Raw genomic sequence first — 15847 nt, 5'->3', positions numbered from 1 at the left:
TATAATTGCTGAAAACCTACAACAAAAATCTTTAAAAAGACACAATACTTTCAAATGAGTTCAATAAGAATAACAGCTGACATTTCAACAGGAACAATGAAAACAAAACGATAGTAAAATGATATCTTTAGCATGCCAAATGCAATAAATAGCTGGTAACTCAGAACACTATACTTGGTGGGAAAAAATCATTCAAAAATGACTGTGAAATAAAAATGCTTTATAACAAACAAAATCTGAAATAACTGGATTCCAGGAGGAATTCTCAAGCACAAGGGAAAGGCAAGAAACTGCAGGAAAGAATGAAGAGTTCCATAAGGGTACTGACTTTACAAAACAATTACAGGAATACCTCGTGGTGTTTAAAATACAGAGTTAAAATGCATAACAAAAAAGCAGAAGGGATAAATGAATTCAGAGTTCTAAGGTCCTTATACTACCCAGGCCATGCTAAAGCATTAAATTATTATTGATATAAATTATGAATTCATGTCATAATAAAGCAACCACTGAAAGAATAATTTAAAAGCGATAAAAAGGTAATAGAGGAGTTAAAAATATGAAATTCTATTTAAAAATATGATTAACCAAAAAAACTTCAGAACAAAAAGGAGTACATAATAGGTGAGTCAAATAGAAAACAGTAAGATTCAGATATAATCCTCAAAGTCTCGAGAATTACTTACAAATCAAGAGACTAAATAAGCCAAATGAAAACATAGAGTGTACTTACAAGAGACACACATCAAATATAAGGACAGAGAAAAGTTGAAAGAAAAAGAATGGAAAGAACTGTACTGTGCATATTCTAACCAAAAAAGTTCACATAGCTATAAATCAGACAAAAGAGACTTCAAAGAAGTATCACCAAGGATAAAAGAGGGGCATTTCATAATGTTAAAAGAGGTGCTCTACCATGAACATATCACAATCCTAATTTTTTATCCAAGCAGTAACGGTTTCAAAATACATAAAGTAGAAACTGACATAATTAAAATGACAAACAGTCTTAGCGGGAGATCAACATAGTAAATGACAAAACAAGAAAATAAAAATTGACAGGTATAGGAGACTGTATGTTTAAAAACTTGACTCAATTCATGTATGCATCCAGCAACTGCAGCATACATAGTACTTTAAAAAACACATGAACACTTATCCAAATTGACCATATAATGGGCCGTTAAGCAAATCTCGACAAATGTCAAAGGAACCAAACTACACAGAATTCACCCTTTGATCATAGTACAACTAAGAATAAATATTGTTATTGAAAATAATTACACTTTTAAATAACCTGTGAGTCAAAGAAGAAAATATAGGGGAAATTACAAAGTATTTTAAATGGCATGGTTATAAAAATCTGACACATCAAACTTATAGGATGTGGCTCAATCCATGCTCATCCAGGGAAATTTATAATCTTAAGTGCATATATTAGAAAAGAAAAGCAGCTGAAAACTAATTTTCTATGTATCTACCAAAAGAAAAAAAAAAAAGGAACAGCAAATTAAACCCAAAGACAGTAAAAGGAAATGAGAGCAAAAATTAAATATATATATATAAAGTTGGCTTTTTGAAAATACTAATAAAACCTCTAGCAAAACTACTCAATAAAAGAAAAGGCACAGATTACCAGTAACAGGAATAAAAGGGGGAAATCATTACTGATTCTGAGAACTGAAAGGGATAATAATGATGGACTGCTGTCACAGCAAATTGTACATGCCGACAGTTACTTCCTCACTAGAGGAGAAAGGAGTTCTATCTGACTGTCTTCCTGTCTTTGGAGCGGAGCCCTGTACCTGGCACATATCAGAGTCTCAATAAATGTCTGATGACTGATTTAGCTCCCTGAAGGAATCAGAAGGCCCAGGTGGAGCTTTACTTACTCAATAGGCTATAGGGGCTCAGCTGTTCCCTTCTGTGAAGAGTTTTACTCAGATTTACCAATCCTTTGAAAGTGGCATTATTTATGCCTAACACTAAGAGAAAATAAACGACTAAGCTACCATCAAGACTCACACTTGGTCAGGGTGTACCTCCTGAAACGATTATTTACTGTTACTAAAGGTTAATCGTACAAAAGAACAAGAAAGACAACTTTTTTCCCTTGTCCTCTAGTAACAATTTATCAACGGAATACATTTCTTCTTATCCTGTATGTCCTTTCTTCAACTCCAAAAACTGCGTTTTTATATTTCAGTTGATGGAAATTGAAGGGGTGAGTTTCTATCAAAATCACTTGGGGCTATTTTAAACTCCAGAACTGATGGATTTATCACAGAAGGTGTGGGGGGGGGGGGTGGGGGGTGGGGGAGTTGGGGAGATTGAGGACCACAATTTCAGACCTTTGCTTTAACTATTCAAATGGACATTCATTCACCGAAGTTGCACTGAGCTACCCCTCTGAGGCCGGAGATGAAGACGGCTCCACCTGAAGAGCCAGGGTGTCCACAGCGAGCTCACCGGAGGCAGACGGGCCCCCCGCACGCCAAGTTCAAGGACCGTGCGGAGCAGGTCTCAGTGGGAATGGAGTTCCCCGAGTGGACCAAGTGAGCTCTGAGCGCAGGAACGGGAGAGGCGGCCCCGGATGGCGCGTGTGCCAACCGTGAACCAACCACAACACTGAGTCACAAAAGCTCTACCGCGGGGAAAAACGCCGCCGACGTGTAAAAGCAGAAAAGGAGAGAAGAAAAGGAAGGAACAATTAATTCCAGGGATTTCAGGAAGCTTTCCCAAAGAGGAAATATCATTACAGGATGAGCAGAATTTTGCAAAACAATACAACTAATATTTGGAGTGATCGTTATAGGAGAGACACTGCTCCCTTTATTACCGAGTTTAAACTTGGTGACAACCCCTTTTAGTGAGCATTTTGTTTTCCTTACTATACAGGTAAGGACAGTGAAATACAGAAAAGTTAATTAGCTTGTCCAAGGTTTATGCACAAGGTTGTAAGTGGTGCGGCTAGAGTGGGAACCCATGTTTCTGGCTCTAGAGGCTCAATTTTTTAAACCACTTTTCTAAATAGCTAGTTCTAACAGACATCAGGGAAATGCTAGGGTTCAAGGTTGATGTAGATGATACAAGGCTGATAAGGGCAGGGCAAGACCGTGAAGGGCCTGTGATACCTATTATCCTGTGGACAAATGGAAGGTTTTAAATCAGAGCATCACTGTGATTAGATTCATCTTTTAGAAAGACAGCTAAGGTGATATCCTCAATGTAGAAGGCTTCTCCACCCAGGGAACAAAAACAACAACATCAAAAAACTGAATCACAACATTCTTAATCAGTTCAGTTCAGTTGACTCTCTCAGTCTGACTGTTTGCGACCCCATGAACCACAGCACGCCAGGCCTCCCTGTAAAGTAAAAACAACAACAACAAAATAATAATACTGTCTCCAAACACTGTTAGGGCCAATTGTGGGGCGGGGGGGGTTGATGCCACTAAAAATATTAAAATGAGAAGATGATCACAAACTCTTGCATATAAATGTGCATATGGAACAAAACACAGGTTGATGACTGATTTTTGCCTCCTTGGGTTAAGCATTTTTTTTATATTCAAGTCGAACAAGTAACCTACCTCCCATCAGGAACTCAAGAGTCCATGACACGATGGCCTTGGCAAGACAACTCATTTTTTTCTGCCCCTTTTGGTACTTCCTGCTTTAGTTTATGTCAAGAGCTAAGTGGCCTTATCAGTTTAAAGCGCAAAATAAAAACATGAGTCAGCAAACAGAGATTTCCTTCCCTCTTCTCCAAATACAAACATTTCACACTGACAAAGAAGAAAAAGCACTCAACTCGTAAAGAACCCCCAAGAAGTCTTTAAAAAAGGGCAAGATTCGTTCCAGTAGCTTCACTTCTAGAAATTTACACTAAGGAAATATTCTGCACTGAAAACGTAAAACTGTTTTTGCACAATGATTTTCATCAGAGTATTCTTTACTGTAAGGGAAAAACTAAATATCTAAAAATTGGAAAATAGTTAAGGAAGCTGTAGTATAGCCCACTCAAAAGAATGTTATGTAGTCCTTAAAAATTATTTTCATAAAAATGGTAACTTGGAAAAAACCTTAAGCAGAATATAAAACTGTGTATATAGCTTGAACAACTATGTAAATATATAAAAGTATTAACAGTGTCTGGGTCTGGAAGGTTAAGGCCCTCTCGTTCCTACTTGTTAAAACTTCTCAAACATTCTTTAATGAAAATCTATAACTTTAAAAAATTTTAAAAGCCTCTATACACAAATATTTCCAAATGACAAAAAAAAAAAAACACCTCAATTCATTAATTCAAGCCACATACAAAGTCTGCTTATAAATCAGATTAGACTTACAGTGTGACCCAATTTGGGATGTAATAAAAATGCAGTTTAAGACAGGGTTCTAAAGTCAGTACCTTTCCCTACGGAGTCTCACTCATGGAAAGGATTTCTGTTAGCACTATCAGAACCAAATGCGAAAAATACTCTTATAATGCTCCTTTTGACATGGCTATTGAATTCTGCAACTTATGTGGTATTTCTAAACGTTAAAAGAAAAAAAGAAAAAAGCTGTAAAATAACTTTAACTGCTGTGTGAACTTGCTCTATATTGAAAGGAACCCTCATTAGCCAATTGCACAAGGGGCATTTTCTTCATCTCTGCCTCATCTAGTAAAGAAACATGTAATTATCCAACTGTGTGAATATCAACAAAATACACTCTCTGCCAGGCAATACCTCAGATCCCAGATTCCCACTGAAAGTTTCAAAGGAAAATTATTCTAGTTTGTATCAGAAGATACGATAAAAAGACATGGGGGTGGGGTGGGGTGGGGGGTTCCAAGCACTACAAATCAAGGAAAGCACGAGAAGGGGGGACAGATGACGGCCAGTCGCCCTCTGCAGCTTCAGACTAGTGCTATTACAATTCGTGCACTGGCTGGAATTCAGTGCACTAGACAAAATAAATGATCCCTTTAAATACTGGAGAATAACTAAATTATTCAACAAAATCAGCATAAAATATAGGTTCCAAAAGCTACTGGGGCAGAAGTATCAAAGACTCCTTCCAGGTACCTTAAAAAAAGCAGATAAATGGTCTATTGTCAGTGAAGCAAGCGACTCACCCCAGCCCCCAACTTCTTGTTCTTTGGTTCATTACTGTCTTAACTCTAATGGTAAAACATCAAGGCATAAAGATCAAAAGAATCAAGGAACTAAAAGTATGGGATATTGATTAACTTCGCTTTCGAACTGTTTAACCGTTGGACAAGTTACTTGAGAAAGAAGACAACTTTGTAAAGACTGTCTTTCTATGAAAAAGTCTGATCCATTTTGCTGGAGAAAGTATTTCCAAGTAACTAAATAAACTGCATGCGTATTTCCTGACATATAGCACCAGCTCTTCTTAAACTGATGAGCTTGTGCTGCTGCTAAGTCGCTTCAGTCGTGTCAGACTCTGTGCGACCACATAGACGGCAGCCCACCAGGCTCCCCCGTCCATGGGATTTTCCAGGCAAGAACACTGGAGTGGGCTGCCATTGCCTTTTCCAGATGACCTTGTGAAGAAACAGAAAAAGACTCCAGTTCTCAAAGAGCTACCGTGGGGCTTTTGAGAAATCATCAGCAAACTATATGATTCCTGTAGTCTAGTAGTTGTCAAGTCTAAATTATTTCACCACACACCTCCCTAGAATGCCATGGAAACGGGAAGTCCCTCAGAAGCGTACTGCATGAAGTGACTGGCAGCTATATTAGTTAGTACTGTGGAAAGGTGTCTCTACCCTAACATCCAATTTTAGACAGGATTCAAGGCCTGATGAGAACTCTTACCTCCCCTGAGATGCTTGAATTAAAACATCAAAAAGGGTCAAAAAGTGAACATACCAGGAAATCTGTAATATAACTTTTCATTACTCCAAAATGGACTATTTTTTCTTTCTTAACCTGCTTTATTTCATTTACTAACGTCAGCCACATACTCCTGCTCAGCTGCGTCTGGCTCTTCGTGACCCCATAGTACTCCATGGGATTTTCCAGGCAGCAACACTGGAGTGAGTTGCCATTTCCTTCTCCATATATACTCCTAACCAAGAGCAAATGCCTCAAAACAAATCATGATTTTCAAGAAGGATAAAACAGACACCCAAACATTCCTGACACTCATAGAAACCACAGAATCACAGACGAGACACTACAGATTTGGGTTGAAAATGCCTAAAAAGATGAAGACCCACAAAGAAAAATATTCCAGAGACTCAATGCTAGAATATATTTTAAATCAGAAAGAGCAACCCATTTAAGCCAAGAATCCAAGAACTGCCATGAGCTTTCCTGGGAAGAGTACAATGGCAAATTCACAGAAAGAAGGGGAGAACCATACCAAACAGGCCTAAATAAAATTAGGCTACAGAATTAATAAAAAGTTATGAAGAACTGGGAAACTACCAAGCTTTGGATAAAGCTAAAATACCTATTACTGAAAAGCAGAACCAAGGACACCCCACAGACTGCCTGAATAGAAAGGCTGAAGCCACACATGCTCACATTTCCAGCTGGAAAACCAACCCTAGGAAGGGTACCAAGGAAAACCAGTAGTGAAGACAGGCAGAGAGAGTACCCTGGAAACACAGAGGACACAATAGGAATGGTGCCAACTCCAAACAGCTCTGCATGAAAGCACCATAGATTATTGATCACACAGTTCCTTAAGGAAAATGTTACACCATTATCCACCATCCAGGCAAACAGGGGAGGAAAAAAAAACTTAAAATTGCTACACAAGTACAATGCCATCCCAATGAGGAAAAAAAAAGAGAGAGAGAGAGAGAGAGACGGGTTTTCTCTAGCCATCTCAGTCTCAGAAAAGACCCCAAAGTAAAAATCGTCTATGATTTGATTTCAACAAATCATCTGTTCAAATGTTTCCTTTTCCCGGTTACTCCAACTAGGAACTCACTTTTGAGATACTTGTCCTGTAGGAGAAAATAGGTGAAGTCCCTCTGCATTTCTTTTTCTTATATCAAACAAGCAGCAGTTAGACCTCAACTTCCATTCAACATTTCCCAATTCCAAACAGGTCAAACGCAGCTAAATAAAGCTTGCCACTAATCAAAATGAAGGGGAAAAAAATCCTAGAACAAGAAGAAAGTGCAGATGACTAAAATCTCTATCTTTTTGGCAGACTTGAAGGCACTTTTTAAACCGCCTATTTCTCTGCTCGCAAGTTGGGCTAAAAGGAACTCTACTTTGACTGAGTCCTTAGGGGGGAAATATATATACGTGTGTGTATATATATACATGTATATATATATATAAAAGCTATAAATATACATATTTATAGCTCCTATACAAGAAAGTAATATGAACATCCACTGTAGACCACAGAGGAATTCCGCTGGTCTTGGAACAGCAGCAATGTCCTGTTGTCACAAACACCCAGAAAAGTGAAAGTTGCTCAGTCGTGTCCAACTCTTTGCAACCCCATGGACTATACAGTCCATGGAATTCTCCAGGCCAGAATACCAGAGTGGGTAGCCTTTCCCTTCTCCAGGGGATCTTTCAAACCCAGGGATCAAACCCAGGTCTCCTGCATTGCAGGCAGATTCTTTACCAGCTGAGCCACCAGGGAAGCCCAAACACCCAGAGGACAGATTTAACTTTCCTGAGTTTCTTACTATTAAGCCTGTTTCAGTTACTTCCAAACCTTTTCCCACTTTCTAAATGTGAGATTGATGACAAAGAATAGCTAGTCTGCCTCTTTTTCATTAAAATTTTTTTTTCAGAGATTAATTTTCCAAATCTGGAGAAACTAGGGGGTGAAGGTGGAAGAGAGGACCAGCTCTTGAAAGCTGATTTTCATCATGCAATCATGCAGGTACCGGTGCCTTTAAAACACAGGCACCAACAGCCTCTCTTCCAGTCTCTTAGGTGTTATCTGAGGGACAAGCCAGCCAGAGCTGCCGAGATGCGGTCTCTCTCAAAGGAGTGTGAAGTGAGCGGGAATAGCAGGAATCAAAAAGAAAAGGACGAGCTTACCACCTGCCACTTGGAAGTTCACTGCAAGCTGTAATATATCAGCCAAATGATTTCAAAAGCACCATCCTCTCAATGAAAAGGAATCAAGGATTTATGGATGTCACACTTAGATGTGTCTCTAACGATAGTGCTGTAGTTTACATATTCAATTACACTAAGTATGCTCTTCAATATATGTTCATTGTGTTGGAAAATTCTTCAAGACAAGAACTCTTTCTGGTTCTGCTCTGCATACACAAGTCCTTCCATCCTGACAAATTCAGGCTGCTGACAGGGCACCTGATCAATTTTTTTTAGTCACAGATATTCCCTACAGAATAGTGTCAGTTTGGTTTTGTTTCACCAGATGATACTTGTTTATTAGTTAGGTAGATGCTTAAAGTAGAGTTTCCTCACTGTCCTCAACTTCAAGAAACTTGGCTTATTTCTACATCTCCTTGCCACTTCCCTTCTCCAGAGGATCTTCCTGACCCAGGGATCGAACCCGGCTCTCCGACATTGCAAGCAGGTTCCTTACCGTATGAGTTACAGGGAAGTTCCTAAAAGCTGTATAGCACTCTTTATTCCCCCTGAATGTCCCTCCTCTTTTATGCTTATAATGGAAAACTGTCCTTCTGTACGTGGTAAGCCTTCCAAGATATCCAGGTCGTAACAACCTCACTCTGATAAATCTCTCTGTAGTCACCTCAACTCAAGAACTGTAAAGTTACTGGCTTGCAACTGCTTACTCAAACACTGGAAGAGCAGAGGCATTTTCAAACTTTACTGTCTGTCTACAAGAGGAAAAGGTCTGCAGTAGTTGTCTCTCAGAAAAAAATTTCTTTTGAGTCTTTTAAGTTATCATAAAAGAGCAATTTTATAGCTTGCAAAGAATGCTAAATGTGGTAAATTTCCATTAAGTGACCAGTTATGAATGATTCAATCATTAACAAATGGAAGAAACTATTTTAGTTGGGCTATTACCTTACTGGAAGGATTGTATTGGTAGTTTTCACACTCATACTGACTTTTTATACCAACTTTTCAAGATGCATATCATTATCTCCATTTTACTAATAAACCTGAGGATCAGAGGTTGAGTTTCTTTTTTTCCAGATCATTTTCTAGTAAGCGGTAGTTCTACAGTTTAAACCAGAACAGATACTGAAGTCTATTCATCAGGTTAAAACAATAAGTAATTCAAATACTAAATTCACAGATGAAAACAGAATAGGCCAGAGGAGGAAAAAAACTATCCTTTGTACTTAAACAACAACCCACCAATCCTGCTGTATTTCAGTGTTTGGAACACTGCTGCTCCTGCACCGATCTCACAGGTGCTGTTTATGACCACAAACACGCACACCTGCAGGGGTGAGTGACATACGCGGGGCAGGCCGCCTGCGCCCTCTCCCTATATTTAGATCCTCCAGCTCTGCTCTTAATTGAGTCATTTAATCAGAACCCTCTAAAAGGGAAACACATCCATATTCATCACAGGCATCAAAGGAAACATCTTTACAAGTTATATCCTTTTACAAACCAACATGCGGTCTCACGCCACTCTCCCAATTGTTAACTCCTCCTCTGGGAAGAACGTGGAATTTTATTTCTTTTTATCACTTGAAAAAATCACTTCCCTCCTAATTCAGTAAAACTGGGTGGAGGCCACTTCCTCCACAGGTGAGAGAAATAAAACTTGTTGCTCTGTCATTGTCAGGAATTTTAAAGCGAACCATTTATTTTATGCGCTTGCGAAATGGACACAAAAGGCAGGCAAAATCAGGACCCCGTCTCCAGACTTTCAGATCAGATCCCCACCATGTTTCTGTCATTTTAAGATGTTTCTAAGTGAGAAAACAGGAGCTTCACTTGGAATGAAAAAAGGCAGGTCTAAATGGAAGCTTTCCACTTAGCAGCTGTTCTTTGAATAAAACACCTCTGAGCCTCAATTTGCTTTTCCATGAAATTTTGATTTCACCACCTACCCCACTGGGTTGTTACCAGCCTTAAATAGGAATACGTAAAATTGATTTGAAAATTCTAACATGCTGAGAAATGTAACATATTTACAGAGCGGGTTCACAGTAAGCTAATTTTAATATTCTGTTTACACACAAAGAAAGTTTGTGTCCTAGTTTTTATCTGTCCAGTGAAGTTTGAACTTTGTACAAAGAAAATGATAAAAAGAAAAGCTGATAACCACTGCAGTCATTCAGCTCATTTGACAAACCCCCAGAATATATGAGATACTATTCTTTATTTTTAAATATTTATTTATTTGGTTGCTCCGGGTCTTAGTTGCGGCATATGGGATCTAGTTCCCTGGCCAGGAATCAAACCTAGGCCCCCTATATTAGACACTATTCTAAGCACTGGGTCACAGCACTGAACAAGAGGGAAAAAAAACAGTTTAAAAAAAAAAAAGTTCATGCCTTCATGAGACCTACATTCTAGTGGTCAGGTCATCTCACTGAGAAGGTGATCTTCCCACAGAAGCCTAAAAAGGTGAGGGATGGAGCCAATCTGAGGATGCACATGTCAAGCAGAGTGGGAACAAGGAAGGGCAGAGGCCAAGAGGCAAGAATGTGCCTGAACTGTTCCAGGGGCAGCACGGAGTCCAACACAGCCCGGATGGAGAGAGGAAAGAGGGAGGAGCAGACAGGAGAGCCACTGGGACTCTGGAGCTTTCCCTCTGAACTGAGCTGGGGGCAGAGATGCCAGCGTGGTCCCATCGCCAGCTTCACGGGGTGACTATGGTGTGGGTGGGCTGAGAACAGGCTGAAGGTGGGGGAGCAGGAGGAAGAGGACTGATATAGCGGAGGAAGCAGTAAGGAGACCAGTGAGGAAGCTACAGCAGTTGTAGTGCAAGATGATAAAGGCTGGCATCAGTCCAGCAGAAAGGGTCAGGCCTTGGCCACTGTGGTGGCTCAAATGGTAAAGAATCTGCCTGAGATGCAAAAGGTCGGGATTCAATCCCTGGGTCATGAAGACCCCCTGGAAGAGGAAATGGCAACCGATTCCAGTATTCTTGCCTGGAAAATCCCATGGACCGGGGAGCCTGGAGAGCTATCCAGTCCATGGGGTCACATGACTGAATGATTAACACATTCTGAAGTTATGGCTATGAACAAATACATTTTATGAAGAAAATACCTAACCATAAAGTTGGTGATGTCTGTTTAATTTTTAATTCTGGGGTCTTAAAATCCCATATCACAGCCCTATGAGATGGGGTACCTGAGGTGGGGGTCAAAGGTCACCAGAGAAGTAGCTCAAGAATGATCATGGGAGGCAGAAAGGAAGTGGGTGTGTGAGAGTCAGTCATGTCTGACTCTGTGCGACCCCATGAACTGGAGCCCACCAGGCTTCTCTCAAGAATGATCATGGGAGGCAGAAAGGGAGCGGGGGAGAGAGAGAGAGTGTGTGTGTTAGTCACTCAGTCAGGTCTGATTCTGTGTGACTCCATGGACTGTAGCCCACCAGGCTCCTATCCATGGGATTCTCCAGGCAACAATACTGGAGTGGGTTGCCACTTCCTTCTCCAGGGGATCTTCCCGACCCAGGGATTGAACCCATGTCTCTTGTGTCTCCCACACTGCAGGCAGATTCTTTACTGTCTGTGCCACCAAGGTAGCCCCAATGAAGGGAATAAGGACAGTAAATCCTGTAGTAATGAGGGAGGAGGGTGGGGAGTGTGGCACAGTCTGCCATGACAGTCACAGCTAGGTGTTTTTATGGAGGATGCTGGAAGAATGGTCTGAAGCGGGCAGTGGGGAGACCCCCACTCCTGTAGACTCTGTGGTATGAGGGTTATGAGAGAAAACAGCCGGAGAAACAGCTCCCAGGGAAGCAACATCCTCAGATGAGCCTGATCTATGTTCAAGACCATTCACGTAACAAATAACCCAGAGGTCTAACAATAATGGAATGATTAACTTATAGTACATCCGACAAAGATGTTAACTGTTAAAAAAGTGGGGGAAGGACAGCCTTTCATGTCTAACATGGAAAAAAAAAACATATGATAATTGTTCAGTTAAAAAAAAGCTGCAGAACACTACACACAGTACAATCTCATTTTAAAAACTCGAACAGAAACAAAACCTGTACATGTAAAATATATGTGTACCTTGAAAAGCCAGGAAGGAAACAAATCTGAACAAGCAGTTACTTTAGGGAGTGAGCTGGTGGAGAGGAGAGCAGGAGAGCAGACCATTTTTACTTACAACCAATAACTGTTTCCAATTTTAAAGCCCCAATAATAAAAACAAATAAAAACTCAAAGTAGGTTAACAGATTTGTTCTACATGGCCCCAGAAGACAATATTATGACTAACAGGTGGCAAGATTTATCTTTTTATAAAGAAAAAAAAAAATCATTGAAAGTGTTTCTGTATAGAAGAGAATTATCACTGAAGTAGGATTTTCACAGAAATGTATTCCTATTTATGGATTTGGGATATATGACCTAATTCTGGGTGAACAGGATATTTGATGGGAATGTATTTTTATTAAGCAATTCAACCACATGATCAAAAAACTCAATTTTACAAAATGGCATATTATAACAAAAAATAAGTTTCCTCCCCGTTCTAGTCCCCTTCCCATTAATAATTCAAATCTCCTTCACATTTTTCAATGCATGAACTTTTTTACCAAAGAAATGTTCTGCATTAATCAGATACCTCAAAAGCAATTCAGTCCTGTCCTTTCCCAGTGTGTCAGTCTGTTGTTTGGAAGAATAAAATAACTCCTTAAAATCTAAGTTTACATAACCGCTAAGACAAACATTAAGATCGGCCAGATTTCACTCCCCTTCACAATCAATGACATCTTGTTTTCAATCTGCCAAAAACCCAAGCTGGACTTCATAGGCCTTCACAGAGGAGAAACTGAGCAAAGAGCGGCCGCCCGCTTTACCCCACAGCAAGAGCTCCCTCCAGCTAAGAGCAAAACAGCAGCAGAGGCGCTTGTCTTTCATCGGGTTAGGGAAATAAAGCTGTGGGTACGAGCAGGCGTCACCTACAGATTAGGTGAGACCTGCACCATAAACCTAGGCCTCTTTCGCCTCAGATCAGTTATTTAGTCCAGTTCTACCTAGTAGCCTCCCCAGAGTCAGTTATTTACCAATGGGGATGGAAAAACCCAATAAACAGAGTGCACTTAGAAGGCTTCCGAATGCAAGTTCTCCTCCTCTGTATGCTCAACTTTCTAAGAAACTTTTATTCTCCACTAATTCACTATTTAACTGAACAATTCTGTAAGTGCTTACATAAAGGTACAGCAGGAAAAACTGGGGAGGCTGCAGTTCGCAGCATCACCAGGCTCAGAGCTGTTAAGGGGAGGGGAGGCGTGAAGGGTGGAAGAACCACATCGTCAGGCTGACTGTGATAAGAGTCGCAGGACGTGTTCAGGCTCTGTAATTATCTAAGGGAGGGTGGACAAAAACCTAGGCCAATTCTTCACCACAACTCCATCTCCTGTGCACCCCGGGCTTTCTGTTACTTACCCTGATGCAGAAATCCAAACGAGCTTCAGCTATCAACCATGTGCATCAGTGGGGATGAATTACAGAATGGATAATCCAAAGCAGCCTTAATAAAAATTAACCATTGCTTCTCAAATAGGTATTATGCTTTTACCAAAGAAGCTTTTCATTCCTTAGCACACTTTGCTTAATTACACTAATCATAAAACTATTCTATACTCTGAGAATACAGCAAATTCTAAAGAAATGCCTGTTCAAGATTCTAATATTGCTGTGGAAAATACGTAGACGACAGAGTTAACTATAGTGATTTTATTATATTATAAAAACTTAAAAACCTATTTTGTCACAGGAATCACTCTAATCCTCCTCTCGAATTCATCCTATTGGCAGCAGTCTTAACAGAATATCTGAAATATCCCAGTTCGAAGACTCCATAAACTCTCACCACCCACTTCAAAGGACTGTCATGCCGGTGGTTCTATGGGGAACACCACGCAAGAGCGTATCCATGGTTGCCGTCAATTTCCAAAACAGCTCAAGCATGCAGAGAGAGCAAGAAAATCATTCTGCTATCACCACCACCGCCGCCACAATGAAGCCCCAAGCACTTATACCTATTAACTCTCTTAATCCTTACAGGAATCTCATGACGTAAAGACTGTTTTAGAGATGATGAAACCAAAGTGCAGCAAGGTTAAGGGCTTGCCAAGGCAACCCGTCTACCATCCTGCTTCTCCTGAATAACCTCCTCCTTTGTCTCATGCATAAAGAAGAGGGACTGACAAGCAAGGATTTGCTTAGTTTTATTTTAATCCCTTTAGCTCCTTCCCGCCCCAACTTACTTTTGTTTTTGGTGGTGTTTTCCTTCTTGGTACCTTGCCACTTTCCTAGAATATGGAAAAACCAAGAGTTCTACCAGGGCAGCAAGTATGAGATTAAGTCCATTTTCATCTAAAGAGCCTAAAACAGGGATAAAAAGTTATAACTCAACAAAGACACAAGGCAATTAGCACCATTACTTCACACTAACAGCCCACATATGTGTTTGAGTACTAATATTCTTTTCTTGTGATGAGTCTGTGGAACATTACAATTATACTCCTCTAAAGAAATTCATTTTCTTTACATTCTCACTGATTATTCTTTTTTGTTTGAAATCTAGTTTATTTTTACCAATTACTGTGTAGTGGTTTTTTTCCTCTTTCATATGCCACTTTTTATTGTGTGAAAATATACAAAACATAAATTTTCATTTTAACCATTTTAAGTGTGCACTTTAGTAGCATTAAGTATGTTCACCCCATTAAGCAAGCATCACAATCATCATCTCCAGAATTTTTCAAGGTTTTTTCTTTTTTAAAAAAGTAGAAGCTTATCCACTCCTAAAAGGGAAACACTTGGGCTATCTCAAACCTTTCCTTTATAAATGATGCTCTAAGAAACAACTTGGGCTTCCCTGGTAGCTCAGCTGGTAAAGAATCTACCTACAATGCAGGAGACCCCAGTTCAATTCCTGGATCAGGAAGATCTGCTAAAGAACAGACAGGCTACCCACTCCAGTAATCCTGGGCTTCCCTGGTGGCTCAGCTGGTTAAGGATTCGCATGCAATGCAGGGGACCTGGGTTCAATCCTTGGGTTGGGAAAATCGCCTGGAGAAGGGAAAGGCTACCCATTCCACTATTTTGGCCTGGTGAATTCCAGGAACCCCCAGGAATTCCAGTCCATGGGGTCACAAAGAGTCGGACATGACTGAGCAACTTTAACTCACTAAGAAATAATATTTTAAAAAATAAGTTTTTAGTAGCCAGCCTCTGTTAAGATTGTAAAGTTTCCTTTCATTCTGATTTCCTCAGAGATTGACTGACTAGATTTTTTTTTTTTTAATGTTTTCTTCCAGTTTTACTTCAGGTCCTTTACTGAAAATATACACAAAACAGGACAAAAATTACTGGCTCTTTTTTTCTCCACGAGGTTAACACTGTTCCATTCAAGTAAATGGAGAGATGGAAAATAACTAAAGGACTCTGCCAACTATCACATTTTATTCTAGAAAATATTAAGACATGCATTTTAATGGCTCCTACATAGCTGGCAGTCACAATGCTATGGAGAGACGGGGCAAAACGCAGTGCTCTCAACTCGGAGGATCTGGGGGAAGGACAACGACACAGCCAAAGGCAGACAGGTGCGGCGGCGGCAGCGGCCAGGGACACAGCCACGTCTGGGTCCTATCTGCTCCTGGTCCCCTTGGTTCTCCCCTGGCCCAGGGCTTCTCACCCTCGGCGTCACAGGACATCTGGCCACATCCCTAGCCTCTCCCCATGAGATGCTGGTGGT

General features: G+C 40.3%; 1 protein-coding gene across 8 annotated transcripts in view; it reads right to left on the bottom strand.

Annotated features, from left to right (window-relative positions):
* Positions 1-15847, bottom strand: part of SMAD1 (SMAD family member 1) — an 81079-nt gene that overhangs the window by 47966 nt on the left and 17266 nt on the right. The window contains exon 1 of one of the 8 annotated variants that reach the window (XM_043902534.1): positions 14352-14370. The exons of 6 other annotated variants lie outside the window; for them this stretch is intronic. The gene's annotated coding sequence lies outside the window, so the exon portion shown is untranslated. Of the gene's footprint in view, positions 1-3593; positions 3614-14351; positions 14371-15847 lie in introns of those variants that run through there. One more of the 8 variants, XM_043902533.1, reaches the window with a different exon arrangement.

Source organism: Cervus elaphus, chromosome 5 (assembly GCF_910594005.1).
Source record: "Cervus elaphus chromosome 5, mCerEla1.1, whole genome shotgun sequence".
In the NCBI taxonomy this organism is placed as follows: Eukaryota; Metazoa; Chordata; class Mammalia; order Artiodactyla; family Cervidae; genus Cervus; species Cervus elaphus.
This window is presented reverse-complemented; position numbering and strand designations above follow the sequence as displayed.